Genomic DNA, 15,873 nt, shown 5'->3' with positions numbered 1-15,873 from the left:
TAATTTTTTTATTTTTTATTTGTCCCTCTAAGATTCTTGGTTGCAAAGTTAAAGTACTTTAAACACAATCATTTTTTACCATAAAATACAGCGTGTCCCATATAAAACGCAATCCATCAATCACTCATCCATGAAATTTCAAAAGTCAAGCTTACTCCCCTACTCGTTACTGAAATGGACTCGTCCAACATCTGAACATCGCGGCGACGCAGTAGAACACTACCGATAGTAACAACAATGCAATCATAACGTCAGTGTATTGCTAGAGACAAGATGGTGTTTTCGCTAGACGAACGTGTTTTCATTGTCGAGTCGTACTTCAGTACGAAATCAGCGGTTGCAGCGCAAGATTTGTTTCGCCATAAGTACCCAGAAAAACCAGCTCTTAACAAAACATCAGTATTAAGGTTAGTCGCAAAATTTAGAGAGACCGGTTCTGTTAATAACAAGGAACACAAAAGATCTGCGTCAGTGTTGAATACAGATACAGTCACTGAAATCAAAGACCGATTTCTCGCCTCGCCAAATAAATCGATTAGAAGTTTGTCTGCTGAAATTAATTAGTCTAAATCAACTGTTCATCAGGCGACCAAACAATTACAATTACGAGATTATCGCATTCAAGCGGTTCATCAACTTCTTGAGCCCGACAAAGAAAAACGGCTAAAATATTGTCAATGGTTCCGTCGCTTTATGCGTGAAGCACGGTTTCATTTAGATGGCTACGTAAACAGCCAAAACAGTAGAATTTGGAGTGCTGAAAATCCCCACGTTTAACACGAAAAACAATTACACCCGCAGACGTTGGGCGTGTGGTTCGCGATATCGCGGAAGAAAATAATCGGACCTATTTTTTTCGAGTACACCATTAATGCAGAACGATATCAGGATATTTTATTTCAGTTCATCGCACTCTTCGAAGAGGAAGACAGACACTGCTGGCTACAACATGACGGTGACGGTGCGACATCGCACTACGCAGGTTCAACTTCTGATTTCGGCGAGGAATTCTTTGGTAATCGTGTTATGATAATATTAATTTTTTTCAAACTTCGTTAAAGGGATGAAGGGATATAAAATATTTAAAAAAAAATCTATTTTCTTCAAAGACATTTTAGAGAAAACTGTACAAAATAAATTTGTGAACTACAATGCAAATATATAAATAATAAAAAATCCTTTTTCAAAAATCAATCCCCACCTCTTAAAATTGGAGTATATGTTTTTTTTTCTTTGCTCTATCTATTTTGTTAAGCTCATGAAAAAAATAAATAAAATAGAAATAATAATTTATACATTTTGATTTTCAATGTAGCCAACTATTCTGGAAAAAAATCTATGCAAAATAGAATATCTAACTTAGAAAATGTTGTTTCAAAGCGTCTATAATAAAATAGGAAGTACATTCCGCTTTTCCCTTTTCTGTTTGCATGCCACCGTAGGGCGCTTACAGATTTGATAACAGCCGAATCCCCCACCAGCAATCTTATTGACCCGGGAACAGTTCTACTAAAAATTTTCCTAAATAAACGGAAAGGAATAAAAAGGGCCATCTGCGCACTACGTGATGTAAAAATCTTTTTTTTCTTTCTCACTGTCTATGAAATATTTATTTTAATGTAATAGAAAAAAATATAATTATTAATAAATGAGTAATGCGTAATTATACTAAAGTAGGTAGAATAGCTGTTGCGTAAGTTTTTCGAGTTTCAAAATTTATTAATAATTATGTTAAGTAAGCATTGTGGGATTTTTATTACACTTTGAACACTTAAGAAAAAATTGATTACACATTAGGCATCCAAGAAAAAGTGATTCTTCCTATTTTTGTACAATTAAATATTTTTTATTTATATATATATATATAAATCTGATCTGGACACTATATGACTTCCTTGTACGCATATTAAATTACATACACATTTCTAAAAGTAAATAAAATTTTATTTCACTAATAACTTCTGCATTAATATATATATATTTTTTTTTATTGTTATTATTTATTGTAAAAGCTTTTTCACAATCACAGGTTAATAATTAATAAATTGTTAATAAAGCAATACAGTTAAATTAAAATAAAAAAAAGTTAAAAAAAGATAAAAGGAAATGAAATCGAATTCGAACAGATACGCAAGATTAACCCTTTGCAAGATTAAAATATTAAAATTTTATTTGACTATAATCCTGGAATAAATGGAAAAAGTACCACTTATGATAAATCGTTGAAAATCTCTCAATGAAGGCTTATTACTGCAGTTAAGAAAAAGTCCAAAATCAAAATTCTTTTGGATTTTTGGCTGCTTTTTTGGACACTTTGGTTCAGTCGATCGCAATAAAAAGTAGAGGTGCACAATTAGATGTTACAGCAGTTCTAAATCAAAATTTGTAACATTCATACGGCGAATCGTTTTTGAGTTATACATGATACATACGTTCGTACGTACAGTACAATAGTACTTTTATTTAAAATGGTTAAACAAATTTCACGTTTTATTTAAAATCCATTAACAGTTATGATTTATATTAAAAAATTATCTATAAAATCATAACCAATGTAACCTGATTATAACTCTTTTATTTAAATAACTATAAGCTTAAAAAAGTTAAATAGGTAAACAATTATGTATTTACATATAAATATAATCAAGTTAAGAGAAGAAGTTTTTTCAGCAGATGACAAATACCATATTTGACTGATATTTATACCCAAAATATTCCTTCTATATTCAGTATATGAATAGTTCGTAACGAATATACATAGCGAACCAAAAGTATGGAAACCCCCTTAACAATTTTAAAACCGGTCCAGATAGAATACTGTAACATTCAGGTTAAGGTAACGGTCAACTACTCTATCTTTTACGAAAAATATAATTTCAACCCCTTCTAGGAGGGGTGGCCCAGGGATTTTAACTGAAATATTATAAACGGTAACATCCTTTGTGTGATAAATTATTTTAAAGTTCCCATTAAAACAAGAAAAATGGAATAATAAAAGTTGTACCCAAAATGGCGATAATTTTAATAGCTACTCGATCACTGATATGCTTTAAATCTTCAATCATCATATTTTTATTTTAACAGGATCATTTTTGTATCTAGTTTCAAAGGCTCTTGTAGTCTCTAAAATTATGGCTATGAAAACTTTACACAAATTTAAACCTGATTTTTATTGATTAATTTTAAATATTAAACTTAAGTCCGCTATTACAATATAAATTTTAAAACAATTTCGGAATTTTATGAAAATATTGAAGTTATTTCAAATAATATTATATTTATTTGTATGAAATTATTTAGCTAGTGTTAATTAAACTATTAACTTTTATAAAAAGTTAATTTAAATTGGAGAAGTAATAATATAACTTATATTTTTACTTCCTTGTACGAAATATAGAAATTATTGTGATCGCGAAAAATTTCGGTTTTCAGATTTCAACGGAAATATACATGTTGACAATCCCTAAATCCTGAATCTGAATTTTGATTAGTTTCGGTGTGACGTCTGTACGTACGTACGTTCGCATTTATCTCCCATAACTCAAAAACGATTAGACGTAGAATATTGAAATTTTGGATTTAGGACTGCTTTAACATTTTGTTGTGTACATCCCGATTTGATTGCAATAGATTGAACAAAAAGTGTCCAAAAAAAACTCAAAACAAAACAATTTGGATTTTGGACTTTTTTTAACTGAAGTAATAAGCCCTCATTGAGAGCTTTTCACGACATATCATAAGTGGTACTTATTTTCATTGGTTCCACAGTTATAGCCAAATGATATCTTAATTAAGGAAATATTTGGATCTTATAAGAAGCTACATCTGTTGGACTCAAACTTCATCTCATTTTTTTTAATTTTTTTTTTTTTTTAATTTAAATATATTGATTGACTTAGTCTAATTGTAAAAACGTTTTTCCAATAAATAGTAATTCAATAATAAGAATAAAAAAAAATATGAGAAAAATATCAGAAATTATTAATGGAATAAAATTTTATGTACTTTTAAAAATGTTATATGTAATTTAATAGGCGTACAAGGAAGTCGTCTGGTGTTCACATACGATTTTTATATGTTGCAGCAATAAAATAGTATCTATAATAATGAACGAATTTAATTTACGGAAGAAGTAACTGTATTAAAGATTATTAGGGTATACTATTATTAGAGTTAAACTAATGCTTTTCTATGGTTTTCCTCAGAAAACCACAGAAATACCTATTTCCTCAGAAATACCTATTTTTGACGGTATTAGATGGCTTAGATTATGTATCAAGGATTTTTTATAGGTTTTCACTCAATCCAATAAATAAAGCTAAAAAATTTTTATCTCGTGTTAAGGTCAACAGTAAAAAGAAAGCTAGCTTTAGGTTGCATACGTTTCGTAACTTTGCCTTTACACATTTTTATTTCAAATACGCTTACCGATATTTAAAAATATTAATTTTTTAATTGTATAATACAATTTATTTCGATGTGGGGACCCATCCTTTGAATTCTTGAAACGGTTTTTATAAGCATTCATATATATATATATATATGTATACGTAGTGCGCAAATTAATCCACACACAGGGAATCTTTTGTCAATTTCTATGTTTTGGCTATACTGCTTCATCACACTAATTCTTATAGTATCCTGTGTAATGTGAGGTATTTTTCTTTGGTTACTTTCATCAATTTCCATCCTATAAATAGTGTTTTGTAAAAGTTTATTAAATTTTTTATTACAAAATCATATTCTCGTATTTTTTGTTCTGTGTATCTTGAATATATAACGGACTAAACTCCAAGAGAGCTTTTGACAATTGTTTCTCTTTTTCTAAGCATATCAGAATGACAACTACAAATAGCTTCCGAGTGTAATGCTGGACTTGGGGCAGTGAATGCTTTTTTAAAACAATTTACAGAAACTGGTTACTTTTCACCTGAAAGTACAATCAAATGACACCGTAAAAGAAAACTAATCCAGATTGTTATTAGTAACCCACCGGGTTGGTCTAATGGTGATCGCGTCTTCCCAAATCAGCTGATTTGGAAATCGAGAGTTCCAGCGTTCATGTCCTAGTAAAGTCGGATTTGAATACTAGATTGTGGATACCGGTGTTCTTTGGTGGTTGGATTTCAATTATCACACATCTCAGAAATGGTCGAACTGAAACTGTACAAGACTACACTTCATTTACTCTCACACATATCATCCTGATTCATCCTCTGAAGTATTAACTGAAAAGTAATTACCGGAGGCTAAACAGGAAAAAGAAAGATGGTTATTCAAATCCAAATAAAAGTAACTGCCTTTACTAGATTCAAACCTAGTAAAGGCGGTAACTTTTATATTTTTGATTTGAACACTAGATCGTGGATACCGGTGTTCTTTGGTGGTTAACTACACATCTCAGGAATGGTCGAACTGAGACTGTACAAGACTACACTTAATTTACATTCATGCATAATCATCCATACTCATCCTCCGAAGTAATACGCTACGGTGGATCTAGAGGCTAAAGATAAAAAGAAAGAAAGATCGTTATTAGTGAGAAAAAGGAAAATTGATCAAAATTATCCGCTGTGGATCTAAATCGAGAATAGAAGCCAGTGAAATATATTTACATGTGACAACTGTTGACTTCTTACAGCTGAACGGAAAGCTCATCGGCCAGTTAAAAAGCATCTTTCAACTACAGCAATTTACAAAAAAAAAAAAAATGGATCTTGTAGATCTAGGCACACGTAAACAGGAAAAAGAGGACTAGAAATTGTTTTTGGATGAGTCACCTTTTTATGGAGCAAAAGGGTTCCATACATTAGAAAAACATCAAATGAAAATATATCAGCGGCTCACATCCAAAATCAAAATCAAAAATTGATTCATTCCTGGGATTATCTTGGATTTGAAGGCCAAATGTTCTTTACTTCCAGTAAGTAGTATGTTGAAAAGCGATTGATATATCAATATTATAAAGAAAAAAGTTGTGACAAAACTTTAAAACAGATTACTACTAAAAGAAAATGGAAAAACTTTCGAAGAACGAAATATTAAAGTGCTCCGGTGGCCAGCAATTCTTCAGATTTAAACCCAATTTAAAATCTTTGAGCAATAATCAAAATACGAATCTCAAAATAAATTCTATCAGAAACATCTATCTCATTAAAACAATAATATCGGTATGATTTTATGATTAAGAAATAAAAAAAAAAAAAAAAAAAATGTGTAGTAACTTATTGAATCGATGCCAAATCGTATATAATACATGAAGTGATATAATACATCGTATAATACATGAAGTGATAAATAGTAGTAAATGAGGTTACTAGGTAGTCATAAATTTAACAGGTATATATTTTTTCTAACTAAAGTTACTGTTTATTAAATAACATCTGCGTTCGGAGTAATTTTCACGCTGTAGTGTGTGCTTGTGTGTGTGCGCGCGCGTAGGTATATACGTCAGATAACTGGTAGTTAGCTATTTTGTATTTCGTTTTAACCGCTTTTATTGGTTTTCAAATAACATGAACGATTACTCATACATACGCGTACATGAAGGTACACACACACATACACACATACACACAAGATTTAAAAATCAATTAAAGTATATTTTATTATGTTAAAGACATTCATGATATTAAAAAAGACCTTTTTGTACCCTATTACCACTTATTTTGATTTTGGAATAAATTGCTATAACAAAAATTTGAATAATTGATACAAATGGCTGTTTTAAAACTGTTACAGAAAAACTGGGTGCTGTACTTTTTGTTACGGTAAGTAAAAATTTAGTCCTAGTAAAGTCAATTATTTTTATACGGATTTGAATACTAGATCGTGGATACCGGTGTTCTTTAGTGGTTGGGTTTCAATTAACCACACATCTCAGGAATGGTCGAACTGAGACTGTGTTCAGTTCGTATCGTATAAACGAACTGAAGAGTTCATTTATACTCATACATATCATCCTCATTCATCTTCTGAAGTATTATCTGAACGGTAATTACCGGAGGCTAAACAGGAAAAGGAAAAAAAGGTGCATTTTTATAAAAAAAAAAGAAAGACTTAAATATATATCGAATATTTTATTACTAACAATTTTCACTACCCTATTATATATGCCAAACCCCCTTGTTACTTATCTCAGATTCACTGAATTGAACGAAATACTGAATATTGAAGTGGTTGTAAATAAACATAACGATGTTGTTTTGCAGAGTTGTTACGTACAAATTTTCGTAACATATTCTTAAAAAATCCTTTAGTTTCAATTCTATTACGATTTGAACCCTAATTCTGCGTTATACAGTTATTTTTTTTTTAGAATATGTCAAGGGAGAAATGATAAAATAAACCTGCAACTTGATCCTTTCATTCTCTTAAAATAAAATAATTTTTTATAAAAACCTTATAAATATTATCGACAAACCGTTTTTCATAAAACAATTTTTAATTAAATTTTTACAGCACTGAATTTAAATTCACAGAACTCATTCTATTGTGTGTGTAGAAAAACATTATTTTGGTTTATCTCTAAAAATATATAGTAAATTATATTACAATAAATAAGGAAAAACCTAATTGTTTTTGATCAAGTAATGAAGTAAAACTTGAACAAATGATATTACAACCGGTATTGCGATTCAAAAAATCGGGTGGGGCTCTGTCGGGTCGCACAAACATTGTTTTAGCGGGAAATGTTACAGACCTTTGATGAACTTCCTACGAGCTACAGACCGACCAAATTATCTGTAGAGATAAATGGAAAAGCCACCATCGTATTTTTTTTTTTTTTTAACAAAACTGAAAGTCTCCGATGGAAAATTCTAGTTCCTTCATTTGGCCAACTACAGATAAATTGATCGGTCTGTATGTCAGCAAGTCACTTCAGCGTATTGGATTAAAAAAAACGAGACATCGACTGCGTATAAAATTAATTTTAACATAAAACAGACACTAAATGATACATGATATTTATTTCGACTAATATTCGAGTAGAGATGCTCGCGCTGCCGGCGTTGTTTTCTGAGCGCACTGTGTCAGCTTTGTGACGCTCCCGAAACAGTCTCGCTCGCTCAGAACCAGAAATCGGGGTACCTGTGCGTGGCATATAACCTTCCCTTTCCAACGATATGCGTAATTTATATTTCCAGCTAGCTTTCGCGAGGTCTGAGGCTGATACACTGAATTTCTATACTTTTTTATATTTTTACTTTAATTTTTTACACATAAATATTGTCCAAAATACACCTATTATTACTTAAATCGATCTATTTTGACAAACTCTAAACACAAATACACGAATCAACGCGCTATCACGTCTAAATCGTCAGATACACTGATTTGAAATGAGCGAGAGCGTCAGTTTTGACCGACCTACACTACATTCGCCAACCCGTTCATCAGTGACGCCAACTCAAAGTTGGATCGACGAGCTGACCATGTAAGTTATAAAGTGACACCGGATTTACGTCTCTGAGACTTAATAGTTAGGAGTTATTAAGGCAGGACGATATAGACCTTTTTGTCACGCTACATATTTCTGTACTGGTACCCGTATATTTCGGAGTAATTTTAAAGATGTTTTTACCTCAATCAGATGCCTGAAATTTGATAATTCATCTTTAAACTTTCAGAAAGAAAATACTAGAAGAAACTAACTCAGTAGTGTATAATAATTTATTTATCATACATAATTTTTGGATTGTCACACAATTCATAACTATTTTGTGAAACGAAAAAATAAAAATTATATAAAAGTGCTATAAAATATAATACAAATTATATCTAGTTTAACAGATTATCCATTGATTGCAGAATCAAATTAAAGAAGGCCTACTATTAAATTGCATCTAGAAACAATGAATATCTATCTAATCTGACAATTTTCTGCTTATTTCCCTAATTGAAAAAAACATATAATAATTTCTAAAATGAGTAATACCTCATTTGTTTTTGTCTATAAACAAATATCACGACTGTACCCCGTTTGAATGTTGAAAATCGGAAGATCAGTTGTGAAGGTATAACAACATTTCCGAATAACTGTGATCTGTTGAGAGTGTACCTGATGAGTGCAAAAGTTAGCCTTCAAACTACTAAGTACCCATTTTGAAAATCGGACGATTGTTTGGAGAGATATTATAAGAGTACACCATTGCACCTCCCAAAACAGCGCTCCAGGAGCACCCTGTTTGTGCCCCTGGGGCCCCAGGGGCCCCTGGAGCGCTGGGTGCCCCTGTGCCCCTAAATGTGCCGCATGCCATGTGGCACATGGTGATGATCCGTCTAGCACATGGTGATGGTGATGATCCGTCTAGCCTCCAACGAGATGTTCGTATACCCCACCATTCTAGCCTCACACGCAGTCCCCACGAGAATCCCATTATTGTTAAAAAGAATTTAAAAAAAAAATTATTTAATATTATTTTATTTAACGTAAATTTAATTCTATTATTATTATTTTTGTAATATTATTCATTTGATTGATTCGAATTATTCAGTTCAAACTCAGTTCACACAGTAATAGAGACTCACCAGTTCACAGTTAATTTCCAATTCATTAAAGTTTGTGCTTCAACCGGCAAATCTTCAACCGCTTCAACAACCGCTTCGGCAAGTGCTTCAACCGGAACATTTTATGTATTATCTATATCTTTCATTGTATTTTTGTATTTTACTGTGTGAATAACTTGCAATCAATTTATGTTAATACGGGAATCTTCTGATTTTATTTATATCATAGGATATAAATGTTATCAGAAGCGAGACGCAGTACTGTTCAATTTATGAAAACAAATAAAAATAGAAATTTAAAAATATTATTTTTATTACGACTAATGAAACGACTGAACTGTATTTTTTATTTTATTTTTTATTTTTTTGGTGTGTACATAAAAGTTTGGTAACCATTAAATAACTTTTGAATTCTTTAACAAAGAAAAATTAAATTTAGCAATTTCTAGTACTCAAAATGATCTGTTATTGGTATAAGCCCAGATAGTGGGAAAGACAACTAAGCAATTTTAAATGGTAAGAGTAGCAGGATTAGCAGGATTTTAATAATAATTTGCACTGAAAAAAAAAAATCTGATGTGGATACCACATGATTTCCTTTTACGCGTATTAAATTACATATACACATTTTTAAAAGTATATACAATTTTATTTCATTAATAACGTCTGATATTTTTTTATTTTTTTTTTTAATTGTTATTGATTATTTATTGTATTTTTATTTACAATCAGATGTTAATAATTATAAATAAATTGGTACTTACGTGTTAACGCTACCGCAGCTACAGCTTTATTTAAAAACATAGTCAATCGGATTTCGATGGAAAATGGGTCGATATAGAGTTTAACATAGATTCAAAACAGTCTCTTTATTAATTTGAATAAATGGTTATTTATATTTATTTATTTTATAAATATAATTTAACCAAACTTAACCTACGCTCGCTTCGCTCGCTAACCTTGATTAATTAACAGGAGTGTTTTGATTATTTAAATAATAAATAATTTCAATAATTACTGAATTTATTAAACAAATACTCAAAAGATTACGGTGATAATTAGTCAAGGTTAGCGAGCGAAGCGAGCATAGGTTAAGTTTGGTTAAATTATATTTATAAAATAAATAAAATATAAATAACCATTTCTTAAAATTAATAAAGAGACTCAATAAAATAAATACTCAATTTTAAATAAAGCTGTAGCTGCGGTGGCGTTAATACATAAGTACCAATAAATTAATATACGGTCAAATTCCTGTAACTCAAATACTTATAACTCGAAAATTTCTACAACTCGAAATTTATTCCAATTCCCGACCATATTGTATTACGTTATACGGAAATATAATTCCTTTAATTCGAACAAAGATCCTACAAGTCGAAGCAAAAATTTGATTATTTTATTACAAAAAATAAAATAAAAATCCGAAGTTTAACATTAGGGTTATTTTCAGTTCAGAAATATGAAACAAGCACGATTCACTTTCTGTACTATGCGATAACAAAAAAGGACACATCAACAAAAGGGAAGTGAAATATTATACATCACGCATCATTATTCACCGGAACTCGTTTGTCGTAAGAAGTGTCGGTCAATGTGTCTTTATAACAGTTTAGCTCGTATGCGTATTTGTATGTCTGTTGGTGTTTTTTTGCTACTGCAAACAAGAGTGTTCTTATTCTTTCTTTACAAGGATTTTTATTTGTTTAATATTTATACAATTAAGTTCAGTTTTTATTTAGTTTTTATTTTTTTTAAATGTCGAATAGTAATTTAAAAACACTGTCGTTAGATGATAAAATAAAGCTTATAATGGAAGTAGACCAAGGGAAAAAGATAAAAAACGTGATATCATCGAAATTCGGAATACCACCCAACACGCTTACAACGATTTACAGAAACCGTGAAATAAGTTTTGAAAGATCGTACGTAGCCTTCGTAATTCAGGCGTTATCAAAAGAGTGAAGATTGTCAAGTATCCCGATGTTTAAAAAAAGCGTTTTAGAGTAGTTTAAAAACAGTCGCGATCAAAATTTACCTATTAGTGGACCAATTTTACGCGAAAAAGCCGAGTACTTTGCTAGACAGTTCAATTGTACGGATTTAAAACTAGCGTAGGTTGGCTAAATAAGTTTAGAGATAGGCATGGAATAATTTTTAAAAATATTTGTGGTGAAAGTGCTAGTGTAAATGAAAAAGTTTATAATATGTGAATAAATAGTACGTTAAAACAAATTAAGAGCGCATACAACACTGATGAAACTAGACTGTTTTACAAATCTTTACCTGACAAAACTTTAACTTTTAAGGTGATAAATATTACGGTGGAAAACGAAGTAAAAACCACGTCACAGTTCTTTTAGGTGGGAACATGTCGGGGACAGAAAGATTGAAACCTCTCTTTAATTGGTAAATAGATAAAACCACGTTGTTTCGCTAAAGTTAAATCTTTTCCTATTCAGTACGAAGTCAATAGAAAAGCGCAAGTGACTAGTTAAATCTTCGAAAAATGGTTATTCAAATCGGATCATTATTATCAATCGAAAAATAGAAAGATCTATTTATTGACAACTGCCAGGTACATCCAAAAACGTATCCTCAGGAATTGTTGTCATTAAAATGATTTTTCTTTGCACTAAATGTTACCTCTAAACTCCAACCAATGGAACACGGCATTATATAAAATTTTAACAAATATAGAGGAAAAGAGTTATAATGAAAACGTTATAGATGGTTGAAAAGAAACATAAAACAGAAATTAATCCTCTTTGTGTATGGGAACTTAAAAAATCTTGGAATGATGTTACTGAGCTAACAATTTTTAACTGTTTTAAAAAAGCTGAATATAAAAACCCACAACTACCAGTTTTTATATCGGAATGTGAACAAACTAATAGTGAAAACCTTTGTTCTAGCAACAATAATGGTGATGATGATGATGATAATGAATGGCAATTGATGTTTTGCAATTACTCAGCGATGTAACTTTTCCAGATTATATTTCTATGAACGAAGATTTGGTAGTAGCCAAATACCCTACCGACAAAGATACAGTAATTAATACGGATAACGTCAAGACAAATGAGGATGACATCATAGAGATTGATAACGACAATGAACTATTATACGTACGCCCCCAACTTTAATGGAACTTACAATCAACGTTGAGCCTGTTCGACGATTCGTTGACTCAAATGATGATGTACCAGAATCGTTTTATCCGCGATGGCAGATGTAGAAAAATGGTTGAATGCACACTTCATCAGAAGAAACGTCAGACAACTATGAACTAATTTTTTAATCGATTTTAATTAAATTTAATTTTTTTTTTACGAAAGAGCCAACTATTCTTCACTTTTTATTTTATTTTTTATAATTTTATTATTGTTTTTATATTATTTGAATATAGCTAAAAGATGAGACAGACTTATAGGCCACATATTAAGGCATCCTGTAATAGTCGCTTTAATATTGCAGGGACAGGTAGAAGGAAAAAATTGTATAGGCAGGCAACGTTTAGAATATGTAAAAAAAAATTGTTAGGGATATAGGATGTAGGGGGTATACCGAAATGAAATGACTAGCACTAGATAGGGAATCTTGGAGAGCTGCATCAAACCAGTCAAATGACTGAAGACAAAAAAAAAAAACCTTATTTGAAAAACTTTTAAAAATACAATTCTTGAATTAAAAACTGAACCGGTTTTTATATATACAACAATGATATTTTTTACTATTCATATGTATAGGTTTTTATCTTACATTCATTTACGATTTTTGGGTAATAAATTATCATCAGTGAGAAAAGATGTGATTAATGTACAGTATTTTCGTTGTTTATTTATTAGCCTACATTTTGTTTAGTTGTCTTCGTGGTAATAGAATACTAATTACATATATACTATATATACGTACTAACCAGTAGTACGTATAGTATATTGTATTTATAAAGCAGATTCATATCATATAATAATATTGCTGTAATATAATAAGACTGTATAACTAGGAAAAAATGCAATATTTTCTTAAATAGTGCTTTACATTTTACGTGAGTGAATTTACAGCGAGTAATAATTTCGTAACATGTATATTTCTCTAGTCGAATTTTTCTTTATTCCCTTGAATATTCTTTCTTTTTCCTGTTCAGCCTCCGGTAATTACCTTTCAGATAATACTTCAGAGTATGAATGATGATGATGATGAGTTTAAATGAAGTGTAGTCTTGTACAGTCTCAGTTCGACCATTCCTGAGATATGTGGTTAATTGAAACCCAATCACCAAAGAACACCGGTATCCTCGATCTAGTATTCAAATCCGTTTAAAAGAAACTGCCTTTACTAGGACTTGAATGCTGGAACTTTCAACTTCCAAATCAGCTAATATGCGAAGACGCGTTCACCACTACACCAACCTGGTAGTTTCCCTTGAATATTCGAGCTATAGGAGTTCCACTTTTTTAAATTTAAAAAAAGAGATGAAGTAGGATTTGAACGATGTGCCTTCCTCTTGTAACAAGTAAAAGTCAAAATATTTCATTAATTAAGATTTTATTTGGCTATAACTCTGGAACCAATGAAAATGAGTACAATTTATGATATATCATTGAAAAACTTTCAATGAGAACTTACTACTGCAATTAAGAAAAAATCAAAAATCCAAATCTTTTGGTTTTTGGGCATTTTTGGAAACTTTTGGTCTAGTCCATTGCAATCAAAAGGGGAAACACCCAACCCCGTAGGGGAAGCCTTGTGACGCTTCCGGTCGCCACACCACTCCCCCGTTTGTAGCCCTGATGGGCTTTAACGGGAGACATCTTTCGCCCTGTAACTTTTACACCTCATAGTAATAAGCCAGGCCTCGTTGGGAGGCCACCAATATAAATGCCTCGGTAGATATTTACATCGGTGATTCTTAAACTCGCTATATATACGGGGTGCACCCCGTCAACTACTAAAAATAAATATGATATCCATAAATTAAAATTTACTTTGTCTAGACAGCAATTCGCTGCCACGCCTAGGTCGCTGAATGCCAGCAAGTACATGCTCAACAAATTAAAGTACTTGGAGCCTTAACTAGAGCCATATATATCTCTAGATTAGCTTCCTACAACAGCGCGGTAGGAGTCTTTTCCTTTAGGTAAACTACTGAAGTCGGTTGAACAAAGCAACCGCATCAAGGAACTCCCACACGGTCCGACAACGCGGCTCTCGCCACATTGACTCGCCGCTTATAAGTGGTCAATTTTCCCCTTTACCACTAAGTTCCACGGTGGCCCGGTCACTGCCCCCCTCCCCCAAGAGCTGGACAGTCAAACATCAGGTATTCATTTGACTGGACCTCCCCGCAGACGCACAGCTCATCAGCTGCCAGGCGAAACCGAAACAGATATTGGTTTAAATTAACATCATTAGTTAGCACCTGGGCACCCGTTGCCCTTAAAACGAGCTCGTGGCATACCATCCCCTCAGATCCTGGATAAATTTATACTAGGATCTTCCTTTAAAGGTATGAAAATTTCCTACATAGTGCAGAACAAACAGAAAAAATAAAGCTTAAAATTAATAAAAATGTACTCCATAAGATTCTAAAAAATTCTCATGTAACCAAAACTTATTTAAACAAATAAAAATATTACAAACGGTATATTAGATTGATAAAAAATTGATAGAACAATTTTTTATTTTAGCTTCTGGGTACCGCGTTCTGTGTTGCATCAGAGGATGAGATGAAATGTTTGTAAGTTTTTTACTTCCTTGTACGAAGTAAAGGAAGTATTGTGATCGCGAAAAATTTCGGTTTTTAGATTTCAACGGAAATATACATTTTGACCATCCCTGAATTCATTTTGATCAGTTTCCGCGTGACGTCTGTACGTACGCATGTATGTATGTATGTATGTATGTTTGTACGTACGTACGTATTTCGCATAACGCAAAAACCATTAGCCGTAGGATGGTTAAAAATTTTGGATTTACGAATGTTGTAACATAAAGTTGAACATCTTCCCTTTTGATTGCAATCAAATTATTTTTGGATTTTGGACTTTTTCTTAACTGCAGTACTAAGCCCTCATTGAGAGTTTTTGAACAATATATCATAACTGGTAGTTATTTTCATTGGTTCCATTGTTATAGTCAAATAAAATTTTAATTAATGAAATATTTTAACCTTATAAGGGGAAGACACATCAATTCAAATCAAACTTCATCTCCTTTTTCTTTTTTCAACTTTTTTTCATTTTAATACATTGATTTATTAATAATTATTAATATATGACTGTAAAAACAAAAATTTACAATAAATAATAGTTCAAATTAATAAATATTAATATTTGACTGTAAAAACAAAAATTTACAACA

The sequence above is a fragment of the Lycorma delicatula genome, chromosome 3, assembly GCF_047948215.1.
Source record: "Lycorma delicatula isolate Av1 chromosome 3, ASM4794821v1, whole genome shotgun sequence".
NCBI lineage: Eukaryota > Metazoa > Arthropoda > Insecta > Hemiptera > Fulgoridae > Lycorma > Lycorma delicatula.
This window is presented reverse-complemented; position numbering follows the sequence as displayed.